This window comes from Protopterus annectens, chromosome 15.part0, assembly GCF_019279795.1.
Source record: "Protopterus annectens isolate FY-2018-M chromosome 15.part0, PAN1.0, whole genome shotgun sequence".
NCBI classification, from domain to species: domain Eukaryota; kingdom Metazoa; phylum Chordata; order Ceratodontiformes; family Protopteridae; genus Protopterus; species Protopterus annectens.
Window position 1 is genome coordinate 661268655 of NC_056749.1, and position 15481 is coordinate 661284135.

The 15481-nt window shown below is 37.9% G+C and overlaps 1 protein-coding gene and 1 non-coding gene across 2 annotated transcripts in view; both read right to left on the reverse strand.

Moving 5' to 3' along the window:
• GPC3 (glypican 3) overlaps positions 1 to 15481 on the reverse strand; it is a 2117595-nt gene that overhangs the window by 1144619 nt on the left and 957495 nt on the right. The gene's annotated exons all lie outside the window — the stretch shown is intronic.
• Positions 6862 to 6985, reverse strand: LOC122790189. Its single transcript, XR_006362951.1, has one exon. It is a non-coding gene; the product is annotated as a U6atac minor spliceosomal RNA (small nuclear RNA).

The window sequence follows — 15481 nt, forward strand, 5'->3', positions numbered from 1 at the left end:
TCTCATTTTGTGAATTATATAAAGCAAATCCAGTAGGAAAATGTTTTATTCCTTTCATAAATAAAATAAGCTGTCCGTGATTTCTACATATATATATATATATATATATATATATATATATATATAAATAAAAAATGAAGTAACCAGTGATGATCACATCTGCAAAGAACCAATCAAAGTTAGTAACTTGTGCTTCTAGCTCTAGAAAATACCATTATGATTGTGTATCCTATTTGTTTCTTCATTAAATAGATTGCACTTTGTTCATCAAAACCCATTCCATTACTAAAAATCAAATGCTATCCATTTTGTCACCTTTTGATGCATATTGGTTAATCAAATGCAAAACACATTTGCATAGTGGTAAATAACATCAGGAAGTCAGGTCATGGTGTCACGCATTAAGTGCATTTATCTGAAATACTTGTAAGCAAAAAATATAGGAAGAATATTGGGCAAATTCAGAATTCAAACTTTTTCATCAGGAATTCCACTGAGGTACTCTGAGATTGCCACTATTTCTGTTTTTCTGCATTTCCATATTTAATGCTATGATCGGTCTTCCTGCATTTTCATATTTAAATACTATTCTACCAACATATCAAAGATAGAGATTGTGACTGAACTTCTGGCAGCTTAATGATGACTGTTAACTGTTAACTTTTTCCACAATGTCTACACTTATTTGTGAAATTAGTTTTTAAAATGATTTATCTGTGCTCCTGCTGAAAAAATGAAATCATACTCTTGAAAAAATGTGCAAGACACTAGGTGTAAAATACTGACTATCTTGCAATATGGTGCATCAGCATTCTGTAATCTAATTTCAGTGAGTGTGTCTTACCTACAAAATCATATTTGTTGCACAGTAATGTATGTCCCCCATTTAACTTATTTGTTTTCCAGCAATATTTAGCAAAATGTGGCATAGCAGGCAGCACTCTTGTCTTTGGTGCAGAAGGTTGTGGGTTCTATTCCCACTCCATGGAGATAAATTACTGACACTGCTCTACAGCATAAGGGGGTAATGCAATCCTGAGTGTGCTATACTTCAGATGAGTTGTTAAACAAGAGCCCCATCAGTCTGAGTTGGTGGTAGCTCAGGTGGATGCAAAAGATGTCATGCCACCTCTCAAAAAGTGTCCCAGATGCCTGCCAAAATTTCCCCTAGTGGTATAAATACCAACTTGAGTCTACCCTGAAAAGAGGTTACTAGCCTTGTATAACTTATCCAATCAGCAAAGGCTAAAGGAATAAAAATAAACTAAAAAATGCACTTAGACTCTGCATCCTCGTCAGTGTCAACAACTAATGCAAAGTGTTAATAGCACCAAAAGTCAGTATTGAGATCGCATGAGTTATTTATTGCAGCAAGAAGTCAAACATAAAAGACAAATACTTTTAACAAAGTGAATGCTCTATCACAACCCCATGATGGGGTATGCTAAGTCCTGCACAATCCTTAAATTTGAATTTGCTACAGGTCGAAGAAAAGTGACAGCTCCAGCCTTTCATGCTTCCTAGTACTCCTGAAAGTGGCCTTTGAACTATAGAAGTCATTCTGTATTGTCCTGCTGTTGTAAGGCTCTTTTAGCATCAGATACACATTTTTACTCTTAAGGTTATCACTGTTACTGCATGTACATTCATGTACTTAAAATCCTCATTCAAGCTTAAGAAAATATGCTCTCTCATCTATTTCATTTGCAGTCATATATCAATGTCTAATACTAGGAAAGTGCCCTACAAAACTGGCAACAAGGCTAGACTATTTTGGCAAGATTTACCTCTACAGAGAAAAGGAACAAATTCATCTGCAGCAGAACAAAATTGAGAGGGCACGTAACATACAAGCTGGAGCCTTTGTGCTAACAAAGATAGAACAATTTTTTTTTTTTTTTTCTTGTTTTAATAAAATATATTTAAATGTAATAACAAGGAATCATAACTCTATTATGCTAAAATAAGTAAACCAATCTGTGCATAAATGAGAAAAAGCAATGCTGTGCCATTTTTGAGTACAAGTCTAAAGGAATCCCCGAAAGCAGGCAAATGTAAAATTTATACATCAAGTACTACCTCTTCCAGGTTGTACAGTCTAATGGAAGGGGATAAAACTAGACAGTGTCAGTTTTTTCTGAGTTTGCCTGAGGGGCATTACAGAAGTAGGAGTGTTTTGGGAGCAGCCTCCTGTCCACAAAGGAGAAGAAGAGAGGTGATTGCATTCTTAACAAAAAACAAAGCTTGTGTATGCTGTACTACTGAAAACATTAATCAACAACTTTGTTTTGGCAGTAAGGGATTTGATGGAATGCATACAGTACCAGCAATGTCTTTTAAGCAGCATTTAAAAGAGAACACAGCTCAAAATTAATTTAATCTATGTATACAATCTAAGTCAAGCAGTGACGAGACACAGTATTTATTTACCTATTTATATATGTATAGATGGGCTAGCAGGTTGGACCTTTGCCACTTTTTTGATAGTTTGAGTACACATCACATACTGTTTCTTTGGTTGTAATATAGTATACCCAGACAGATATTTTCAGAAAGTATCCAAGCAATCCTCTTTTGTCCAGGTCACCTTCAATAAACATACATCACAACAAATGACATTTCATAACATTTATTAAAATTCTATAAACAAAACTTTACTGACCAACTAATATTTTAATTTATTAATCACAGCATAAACACCCATATAACTGTTAACTAGGACAGAGTGACCGCTCTTACCCTGACCAAATAAGCAGCATCTTTACCCCAACTCGCTTATTTTACTTATCAAGTGGTGTCCACCACTCACTTTCGTTTTGCACTTATTGAATTAATCATTCACCCAAATAAGCAGCATCCTTACCTTTGCTTGCTTGCTTTTACTTATCAAGTATTGTCCAACCGCTCACTTGCATTTCCCAACTCATTGAAATGAACATACAACACCAGAGGAGGAACATAAGAGTGACAAGCCTGCCCGTCTGCTCCATCCACCAGCCTTATCAGGCTGTCCCCCTCCTTCATACCAAAAACTTCCAACCAAAACCACCAAAACAAACCTAATCATGCATTAAAATTTCAAAGCCAAACATCATTCGGTATACTCCATCCTCTCCAAACCAAACTGAATCCTTGCCATCAACCACCCAAAGCCTCCAGTTGCCTAAACCACCACAATAAAACCACTGATCCCTCATGAACACCAGAGTGATACTGATGCCTTTATATAACCTCTGTAAATCAAACAGGTCCTCATTTATCCTACTGCCAACACTAGGTTTGCAAATAATTTCCAAGTCATTACCTGCCAAATGTACCACCAAAACACAAAATCCCAACACCATTCGAAACAAAGCAAGCCCCAACTGCATGCCATTCTACTTAAACTACAACTTCCTTTTGCTATTCAAACAGTATAATAATGACCAAAATTAGATTTCTTTTTCTAAAGCAATCCCACCACTACACACTCTTATAAGGCAGAACATCTAATGACCAGGATAGCATTCAGTGACCAGCGAACCATTATCTTTAATGACTTCAATACATGCATGAAGCCAATATCCCCCAGATTGTAATACAATGAACTTCCATTTCCCTACACCAACCCTTACCACAAAACTTCCCTTGTCCATAGCTATAATCTACTAATCTTTCCACTAACAAACCTACCCCAACCCTTCAAACATATAAACCACCAACCAAAATTTAGTAAAGCTCGATAACCCTACTATACACCTTCTTTTTGAAAACTGCCCCAGACTTCTGTACTGAGCATCTAATCCTTCTAACCCATCCTGACACACACCATCTACCAACATTAGTGACTCCTACCACCACCATATTAGGCAAATGAAATGAACCCTTCCCCCCACAACTTCTCCTGCCAAACCTATGACACCAGACAAATTAAAACTAACTCTAAATATTCAACATCCCTTCTCCAATTGCCGACCAAAGAGCCACAAATCAATCCTCCCTCCCAAATTGTGCCCTCCATCCCATTACCTCCCTGACACATTTATAAGCAATTACTCACCCCCATGAACAACCCAATCTGCCTCGCAAAAGGCCATACCACTAAACTGCTCAGAATTCAGTGACACCCCTAATCCAGACCTTGCCTTTGAATTTCCCCATCAATGCTTTGTTTCCAACATGTTACCTTCATATATTAGCTAAAGAAAGCCAACCATGGCCTGCATCCACTAGGAATCCCGGAACAATGCCTACACTTAAGCCTTTTAACTTGCACCTAGGAAATTCAACACCCAGTTCCTCATATATCCCCCAACACCCCAGCATAGCCACAAGGCTTCAAACCCTAAACCTAATCTTAAAAGGAAAACTCACTCTACAGTTTACCTCTTCAATTTCTTTTCCTTCTACAGTAAGATTCCAGTACTGTTTAGGGACCTGAAACCTGCTTGGACTTTATAAAATTCTCATTTCCTTGCTTTAGTATCAAAAGAAAGAAGAGACCCCCCTTCCCAAGGTGGAGTTTTCCTTTGCGAACTGTTCCATATAGTGTACCACTTATCAGCCCAAACCAAACATCAAACCTCCCCACCACACCTACTCTTCCTTCCTCTATATGGAAAGATGATTCCTTCAGACTGAGCCCCCTCACCCTTGATTTATTAAAAATCCTTAAAACCAATTTCTTAGTTCTCACGGAACTGCTGAATTATGAAATGGCATGAAAATGTCCTTTACCCCAGCTACCCTGCAAACCAAAAACATCAACATAGCTTACCCAAATTAGACTGCTGCAAACAAATATTAGGCAACATGTCTTTCCATCTGTCACCTGTACAGCTGAATACATACCTGCACCCTACAAACAAATATGCAAAACTTCCCCACCACCCTTGAACATACCCTCATCCTACCCCTGTAACTTTACCAATATTGGCAAGGCCAAGGACATATCCTTCTCCAACTAAACCACCAAGTAATAAATGAAACCTAACACCTAATGAGGTTTAACCCCATTGGTCCCCCATCTTCAATGTTTGCAATTTTTAATGCCAGCAGACGTTGAACCCCAACCACATCAGTTAACTCAAATTATCCACATACACCCCTGTTCCAAACATTTTCTTTAACTAAAAGCTGTAGGTGAATGGTTAAAAGATGCCCCTACCTACCCCAGTGCTTGCTTACCCAAACACTCACTAAACCAGATCCCAAAGTCCAACCCCCCCATGCCCACAATGAGCAAAAAAAAAATATCACATAACTGTGATGTCAGTGTATACTGCTCTGTCACCAGAAGCACCCCTTCCAGCAGCATGCATCATCTGTCAAGACCACTTCCTTTAAACCACCGGCTGATGTAAACTTGGGCTTCCACTATCTGAACTCATTACTTACAACCACATCATGAGCCACCCCAGTGGAGGGCACATCTTCTGTGACAGTGTGCTTCAACTGCTGTGCCTGCTTTCCACGTGACTTCCCCAATTATATTCTCTTCTTTCCCACTGGACTCACCAACTCATCAGGCTCTGTGCTTCTGCCAAAAACAAGACCGCAGTAAGTACTCTAGCATTTCTGAAGATACTGCCGCATAATGTACCCTCACACATTTCAATTAATATACATTTTCAGAAGTAATGAAGACAATAAGTCATAATCGTCGTAATGACATATTAGGTCTAGGTCACCGTCTTCCACCAAAAGCCACCAGTATCCAGTGGGATTAAAACAAGAATGACAAACTGGATCAACAACTTTACTCCTTGTGCCATCTGCCAGACTAGTTCCAGTGAATGTGCACACTTAACTATACGAGGGATAGGCCTACCCTTGGCACCAAAACCATAACCATACCTCTTATAGCAAAAATCTAGACCAGGCCATCAATAATGGGGGAATAAGAGTACAAAATTAGGGGCATTTTTAAATGATACTCCTACAAACTTAGGAAACTGAAAGAACAGCTTCTGCATTACCATGAAGTTTCTGATGAGTAAGAAGTCTCCATTGAAGAACAGCTTCTGCATTACCATGAAGTTTCTGATGAGTAAGAAGTCTCCATTGAAGAACAGCTTCTGCATTACCATGAAGTTTCTGATGAGTAAGAAGTCTCCATTGGAGAACAGCTTCTGCATTACCATGAAGTTTCTGATGAGTAAGAAGTCACCACTGAAGAACAGCTTCTGCATTACCATGAAGTTTCTGATGACTAAGAAGTCTCCATTGAAGAACAGCTTCTGCATTACCATGAAGTTTCTGATGAGTAAGAAGTGTCCATTGACTGTCATTATTTCCTAAATGTAACCCTCTATGCTTTGCCAATGATTGTCTAGAAAGCCACAATTTTATACGAAATGGACTAAAATATGAGGCAAAACGTGAAGAGTCTGCAAAATCAGAAAAGTTGAGAGGCATGCCCGTCACGGCTGTAAAGGTCCCTCTGCCCCCAACTGAGCATGCACCTAAAAAGCAGAGTTCAGACCTGATCACAACTAGTGGGAAGAACCCCCCCGACAAGGAAGGCCACCAACACAAAAGAAACCAAACCACAAATGACTCCAGAGGGAGCAGCAACCACCAAATAGATGGGCACTTGCCTCCCACAGCCAAGGCCCACTCTGCCATGACACATGGCAAGCACCCATCCTCTAAACCATCACATGACACTTGTTAACTCTTGTCACCTTTAACAGCAACAGTAATTTACTTAATACACTGGCTATACTACATGCCAAGTGGATCAGTCATAACATGCCTTGTCTTTAATATTTCTTTTTCTTTTTTTTCTTCCCTCAGTTATATTGACCATAGTATAATCCTCCCGCAACACTCCCTTATACAGTATATAATCATGGACAAGCTCCACCAGAAGCAGGAACAAGACTTAAATGGTTAGATGCCACAAAGTGGCAATGCCTTAACCATACATGTGTTGTAAAGGCCACAAGGACCTCTTCCATCCTTATCAAGGGGAGCGCTAACCTTCTCTCCTTCCATACCCCTTGTCCAGGCTTGAAAGCATGGTCATGATTAAGTAAGAGCGGAAAAATACACCAACTTCAGCACAGCTTTCTGAGAGGGGGATAATGCATCTTAACTTTTCATAAAGACTAAAATATAGCTATATGTACTAAAGATGTACCTCACTCTTCTAAATAAATCCACCTCAGAAATACTAAGCATCAATGAAGTAATGGATAAAATAAACCACTTGTCCTAGAATACACAGTTTAGTTTAGGAACAATATTATGCTTTATCACACAAGAAAATTGTACACCCAAATGAACACAAAATCAATGTTTTGTTTTATTGAGCTTCAGAAGACAAATGCAAACATTTATCTGCTATGATGTCAGGCCTCTACCTTCCATTTACTCTACATTTAGATCAGACCCCGATCTCTTGATTAATCAAGCAACAGCACTATGTACCTAGGAAAAAAAATAGAGTTAGATCTTTAACATTAGTTTAAAGTTAGGCACTGTAATATTCAGCCCTATGTTGTCAGTGTCAGTCACATGAAAAAAGTAATGGATTTACTTTCATATGCCAATCCCAGTGGCCATCAAACCCCCATAAATAAAACACACATGCATTTACTTTCATAGTCCAAGCCCAATGGCTTTCAAGCTCCCATAAATAAAACACACCCACAGTAGTAATTAACAACACAATTACTTTACTTGGTGAGGGTATTCTAAAGGAACCCATGCCCCAACACTTAATTACCAAGCAATATGCATGGGCACCAATTATCACAGAAGTAGGAGACCCAAACTCTACCAACTAATACTGTATGAGATGTTATCAGGACAGAACACTTACCATACATTAACACCAGAGTTGTCCAAACAAATAGAAAGTATTATTATTAGATCCTTACTGTACTTTGCAGTTAAATTCTCCACTCTCTCGTAGTTCCACCCCATTCTACTTCCTTTATTCTTGTTGCTGACGAGAGCATGCAAAAAGCACTCTCCCACCATCATTCCTTAGGCCATGTGCTTGCTCAAATGCAGATTACTCACAGCCATCTAAACACCCACGAACACCATAGTATTCCACCAACAATCTCATGCTGTGCAAATGATAACTACACCCCCAAAAAGTAAGATCTCATCACTTTATGTACTTTTAATTTTTTTTTTAACATGTAGTGAAAAGGTGTACACACCTACCCTGCAAACAGGATTGAACACACATTCCCAAGACTATAACCTCAAACCACAATGACCACATGGCATGCCACAAATGGACCCCAAACACATGACCACAACATGGCCCATCAAGGTCTGGCCATAAGGCAACCTCATCACCATTGTAATTAAACTAAATCCATATCATACCTCTCAACCTCGTAATGGATGCAACCCAACTAAACTCGACCACAACATAGTTTCACCCTGAGGCAACCTCATAACGGCCACAAAGAAACAAAATCCAAATCATACCTCTCCACATTTTAATGAATGCAACCCAACCAAACTCTACTGCGACACAGCCCAACACGGCCTAGCCATGAGGCAACCTCATAACACCCACAATGAAACAAAATCCATCTCCACATCTTAATGGAAAAAGCCTGGACAAAGACAAAAAATAAATGGGGGACAAGGCCCAAAATAGAGAGACACACTGTTATAACACAGAAAGTTGCTAGACTCACAAGTTGTGTGCTCTCACACCTTTTCTAAAGATATGACTTCTGAAACTTAAATGTCTTGTCATTATTTAGTGAATTCAGTTCTTTCAGATGTGCTTGAAAATTACAAATTTTGTGAGGAACTGACCAAAATTGGATGCAAATATGTGGACATTCTTCAAAATCTGGACAGAGGAAAAGGATGATCTGAATGCACTCAACCAGCAGTCCCCAACACCCAAAGTGGACCACAGCCATGAATGAGAGGGGAAGGAGAAGAAAAAAAAAGAGCTAAAAATTTAAAATAAAATCATTCACCTAATACCACCAAGCCTCCTGCACCAAATAACTACCTGTTCTCCGAATACCTACAGGTTGTCTTGGATGTAAAACTTGTCATTGGCAAGTTCATGCCAGTGATTCCTCACTAGGCTTATATGCAAAGTCATGGAAATAATTATTATGAAGATGATCAATAGAGATATAGTAAACCCCCAGACACTGGATCAAACCCAGTTTGGTTTTGTTGAGGGCAAATCATTCCTACTCAACCTGGTGAACTTCTTTGAAAAGGCAATGGATGAGAGTAAAGTTGTTCACACTGCCTACCTTGACCTGGCCAAGGCATTTGACACGATACCCCACTCAGGTATTTTTGATAAACTCAAGAGGTTAGGTAAAACCTGTATGTCACCCAGTGGATAGCCAACTGACTCACAGACAGGACCCAGGAAGTTAGAACTGGGGAGTCTACCTCTACAAAGAGGTCAGTCACAGGTGGAGTCCCTCAGGGATCAGTCCTTGGACCACTCCTTTTTGGAATTTACTTCTCAGAAGTCAAGGCCAATGTCAGTGGTCTCTGGCTGACTAAATTTGTAGATGACTACAATTTAGGAGCTGTCATTGAATCTCACACTGACACAAATGTTCTCCAGGAGGGGCTGACACAGACAAACAACTGGTGTCAGAGCCATGGACTAAAACTAAATACCAAGAAGTGCTTAATAGTATCCTTTGGGAAGTCATCCATCCCTGGTCACTAACATGTTGATAACACACCCCTTACAGCTGACCCAGTAGTCAGGCACTTAGGGACACACATAGATAGTAATCTAGCCTTTGATCATGACGTGTCTACAGTGGTGAGGAAATCATTCTATTTTGCACAACTTATTCATTCTATTTTGCACAACTTATAAACAAAGGGATGGCATCAAAGTCATTGTTCCACTGTATTTGGCATTCATCAGACCTATCATTGAGTACAGTGCCCCCTTTGGTATGTACCTAACCAGGCATATCCAACAACTGGAATGCCCACAGAGGTTGCTCACTAAAAGAATACAGGGTGTAAGTAATATGTTCTCTGCAGACCGCCTCAAGGCCCTGTCCCTGTATTCTGTCTCCTACAGAACAGCACTAGAATTACCCATTCTAAGGACTTAAACCTTGCCTGTGATATAAATAAGAGCTGCTGGAGAGATGGGTATATATCCCAGATACCAACTCTAAGGAACAGTCTTCCCATCCATGTGAAACAAAGTTCCTCTCTAACCCAATTCAAGTGCAACTTGGACAACTGAATGGAAAACCAGAAATTCATCCCTGATTTGGCACCTAGGCTCTAATTGCCAGAGGTAATCTGTAAATGGTTCATCTCCCAGGCCCATGCCTACACTTATCAAGGATATCAGTACTTGCTAGAGATTTGGGATGCATGGCTAGGCTTAAAAAGACCCTTTTGGTCATTAGCCTTGTAAACGCCTATGAACCTATGAACCTTACCCAGTTACCCTCTTGTAAAACTCATTAAGCCCCTCCCTACACTTACCTTATTTCCTCCCAGTCTTCCTACTTTCCCATTTAACTCCCCTCAACTAGCTTCCCCCTTCTTACCCTCTTAATTCCCATGATTACTTCTACCTAGACCCTAGACTCCTACCTGAAGATGTCCCTGGACAAATCGGTTTGTTACCAAACCTCATGTATATAAACATCAAAATATCATCTACACATGCTGAGTAAAAGATGAAGTTGCAACAATGTCATTAAATAATGTATTCAAATTCTGTGGAATTATTTACATTTGAAAGACTCATGTAACACTACTCCTATCTTCTTTTAAGTACAAACTATATAAAAACAGATTAAATGTTCAACTGTTTCATTATATGCTTTAATGCTTGGTGTATTCTACCTTGAAGCATACCAAGGGTAATAGTAATGTACTGGTAGCACACAGAGCTATAGTGGTCAGTCTGACCAGTTAATAAGTACTTCAACCCAGCATAAAACATAACAAAACAAATGGGGAGATATTTTCACAAAAAAATAGACTAAAACATAAAAATATTAATCTATGCAAAGTATGGTTAAGAAAGTGCTTGTAAAAGAATGTACTATAATTTTTTAATGACAGTGGTATACTGGAATTTTTTTTTTTTGTCAACCAGGTATGTTCACCGAACAAAAGTCTGTCTTTTCAGAAGACACCCAGGAGCACAGTGTCTGGTTAAATGATTTGCTCAGAGTCACACAGTAGGCAAATGGAGGCTGATAAGAGTCAAACCTTGAACTATAGGATGTATCCCACTAATAGCTTATAACCTTGATCCTGTCTTCTGTCTGCTGGACAAACTACAAGACTTTATCTCTGATCTGCACTATTCTACATAGTGAGCACTCATTTAGGTCTGCCATGCTGAATAATTTAAACTAAAAAGTGATCGCAAATGTGATGTATGCTAACCTCTGACAAAACAAATAGGGATTGTTAAACTCCTACTCAGCAAACCAAAATAAATGGTGCTGACAGATAACATTTGTCAAATGTAACATGCACCTAATAAACAGATAACTACATTCTGAATACCTACCCTTAATATTTTCTTATAGACTTCAGAGGCTGAGAATGCTAATACAAAGCCATCATCTGGCTAGCTCTACTGTGCTCATATATACCCTAAACTTCAGAAAATGATATCCTTATTTTCTGAAGGTGACGTATTGATCCATTTGAGCAGTTTCATCCCTGGGCAGAGTTCAATTAAAGTAGTCATTTATTAATTATAGACATAAAAGTGCATCACAGGGGCTTTGAAAACAAATGTCAATATTTCAACTAGTGGGGTTAGAAACCACTGCATACAAAAGCATTACAGAGACATTTCAATACAACACTGATTTAAACACAGAGAATAATGCAAAGGGTTATAAGTTATTTAACTTTTCATCCATATTTCCTGAAAAAAAAGAGAACAATGTAAATACTTATTAAATCACAATGACCAAATTCAAAATGTTTGTTATGTTTTGTTTGTTTATTTTTTATAGAAGATTTGGCCCAGTTTTCTTTTTGCTTACTATGAGTAATCCTGTCTATTGGGGTAACAAATCAAGTGATTTTTTAAGCCTTCTGGCTATTTAGATGTGAGATCCATGTAACAACCATGAGGAACAGGGCTTTTCATTTTGTTAAATCTGGAAAAACAAGAATCTTAAGTTCTCCTGTATTCCCTTTGCAGGGGTCTTCATTCCATGTACAACCTTTCTTAATACAATAAAATCCAAGTTCACAGAACCAGATGAAAATTAGAATTTCACCTTCATCCTAAAGGCATTAGTTTTCCTATTACATTATGTTTGTAAAAAGCATCTACAACACACACACAGAGTCCTAAAATGTTTTAAAAACCACCTAGATGTTATTTAAAAAGGTAAGCTTGTGTTGCACTTTCAATACTGATCTGAAAAGAAGGTATAACATTTAGATAACTGAATCTTGGTCTACTAATGCAAAACATAAATTAGCATGTTGGAAACATATGACTGAGAATAATACAGTCAGTTAACTGTACACCTGCACTAGTGTTCTCTTATTTCTCATTTAATTCTATTACTATACTATACGCCCCTATGTTTTCTGCTCCTCAGTGTTGAGTCCTGAGAAAATGAAATCAAATTAACAGAAAAAAATGCTTCATTTTGAGTTCCCAAATTTCTCCTAGTTTGATGTTAACAAATTACTGAGAGAAATACCAGTCATGCAGTTTGAAATGAGAATTAAGCTTGTGAGTTGCTGTCAGCCAGCTTCCTGTAGTCGAGGGTTTGCGTCCATCAACCTGCATTTGCATACAGTGTAACATTAAAAAATCACGTAAATCAGACAATACTCTTTAAAAAACAATCCTGTATTAACAGACATCCTGAGCTGGATGGCCCATGCCAATAATTTTTCCATGCTTGTGACAATATAAGGCAAACAATTAGTTTATTCAATCAACAGATGACTTCCATGAACTGTGGAAAGTGCCCGAATTATTTATTGCAAAACAAGACCCCAAAACCAGGACTAATTTACTGATAACTTCACTTGACAAGATTTTGGAAAACACAGAGAGATATCAGCTCAAGACTCCTTTTGAATTCTATTCTATCAGCTGGAGAGCTTTAGGAAAGGTCACATGACCTGTAACCACCCGCTTCCCCTTTAAAACTTTATTATAATGACAATGTGCTAACGGGAGTTAACACAAATGATGTTCAAAGATCTTGTAATAGCATATGACATCATTTGACACAGTAAGCTTTTTTATCGGAGATGATACTGCACAGTTTAAGGCCTTCTACAACCACTGCTTTATCAACAACCTAAATCACAGACTTGATGAGAATTACTCTCTCCTCCTGCCAGTCTCCAGTAATGTTCCACAGAGCTCTGTCTTGTCATGTCTCCTAACTACACTCTACATTATCTCTTCCATACTGTGTACAAATCAGACACACAGATTATTATATTCAAATGCCCCAGTTACCTGGGTCTCTATTCAGTTATTAGCATCAAGTACAGATAAGCTTACACATATCCCGTATCTTATATGTCACAAACCTACCTGTAATAATATATAAATAAATAAATACAAGTTTCATTGCACTGCAGTCAACATAGTACTGATATGATTACAAACATCCCAATGATTATTTTGTTGCATCTCCACCGAATTCTGAATATGCTTCTTTAATTATATCTTCTTGTAATCACTTAAGTTTTGCTACATCGTGTAAGGACAGTGACATACTGAGACAGCCCATTTGTTTAAGTATCAAATCATAACACAGATGTCTACTATTTACCTTAACTATTTTCACTAGGTACGGCTGGCTCTTGTAAATCTATTTTGCTGGATGTCAGCTATGGCACTAGTATTAATAAAGTCGACAAGATACCGTCATACCTTCAGATAATTTTCTCAGACACCTTGCTTGGGACAGATACTACATCAATGGTGCTTATTACTCCAAAGTACACAAAAGCAGTAATAAATCAATAGCACTTATAAACAATAAATTAAAAGCACAAGTCTCTCAGATGCTAACTTGAGCAAACATAACATGATATTTGAGTAATAACCTTTACTCATTTCACAAGAAAAATTATAAAGGAATAACAATAATGTCTGTAAATGTTTCACCATTCCTTTCAACCTCTTAGCACAAAAAAATCAGGAGAAAGCCAAAAATAATGGGGGAGCAAAGGCCCAAAATTAGGGAGAGATTTTAAATATTACTCTTATGAACTTAGAAAGTTGATAGAGTAAAAGAGTTTGCATTAGCATACAGTTTCTGAAGGATATGAAGTCTGAAACTCAAATGTCTGTCATTATTTAGTGATTTTCATGCTCAATGAATTGCCAAAAGCCACACTTTTTATGAGGAACACAGCAAAAATATAAGGCAATACGACAGTTGAGAGGTATGTGTTTCATAAACAAACACACACACACACACCAATTAAAAATTAGCGACTAGTTCTAATAAGTGCACTAAATTAAAATGAGTGCTCAAACTAATTTCTAGTCATTTACTTGAAAAGCTTATACATAAACATGGCTTTTAAGCTCTATCCCTAGTTTGTAGTCTGATCTGCCATCTGGCTTAAGTATCTGTAATTATTGTCTATCACCTCAATTTCCTTTTGTACCATCTGCAACTGACAAAGTCTAAAACTTAAACTATGACCTCTAGCACTTTCTTGTACAATAACAGGAAATTTATAAATAAAAGTTTATATTTTTTTTCCAGGATCTTTGCTCTATTCTATTAATCTCCTTCTGAGTGGTCTTGTTGTTTTTCCGCCAATGAAGTCACATGTGTACTTACTGATTAATTCATTTGGGGATACCCACTTTTCCTAGATAGGGTTGTTGGGTAGCCACAGTATATCCAGGGAATAAGATGGCATATGACGGAGAACAGATCCTGAATAAGCAGCTAGCTTTTCAACAATACAAGCACACATATCACATTGTTACCCAAGGGCAGTTTTGGAGGTTATTAATTCATCAAACAACATGTATTTGCGATGTGGTAGGAAACTAAAGAACCCAGAGAAAACCCATGCTGGGATAGAGAGGACAAGCAGACTTCTCACAGAAGCCACTTCAGAGAGAGGGGTCAAACTGGGAAAATAAGAGCTGTGTGGCATCAAGATTAACCAGTACACCACAAAAACAAAGCACTCCTTTAATGATACAAGTTATGCACTAGTTGGACCACAAACAAATGCTGCTGCTTTTGCATAAAATATTAAAATAATATGAAGCCCCCTAATAGAATTTTTGAAAAAAAAATATTTTCTTTTTAAATGAACACTCTGCTCAGAGAAGTCACATAGTAAATATTCAATCATTAATATATAATGTACATTTAATTAAACTATCATTATCAATCGAGGTAGCAATGGTTGTGATACTGACCTTGTATGAAGGTGCAGTAAACTGGCTTTGACTATAAGAAATGAATGTGGTCCCCCAAAAAAAAGACAGATTTTATAAGTGCTTGACAGATATGTTGAATAA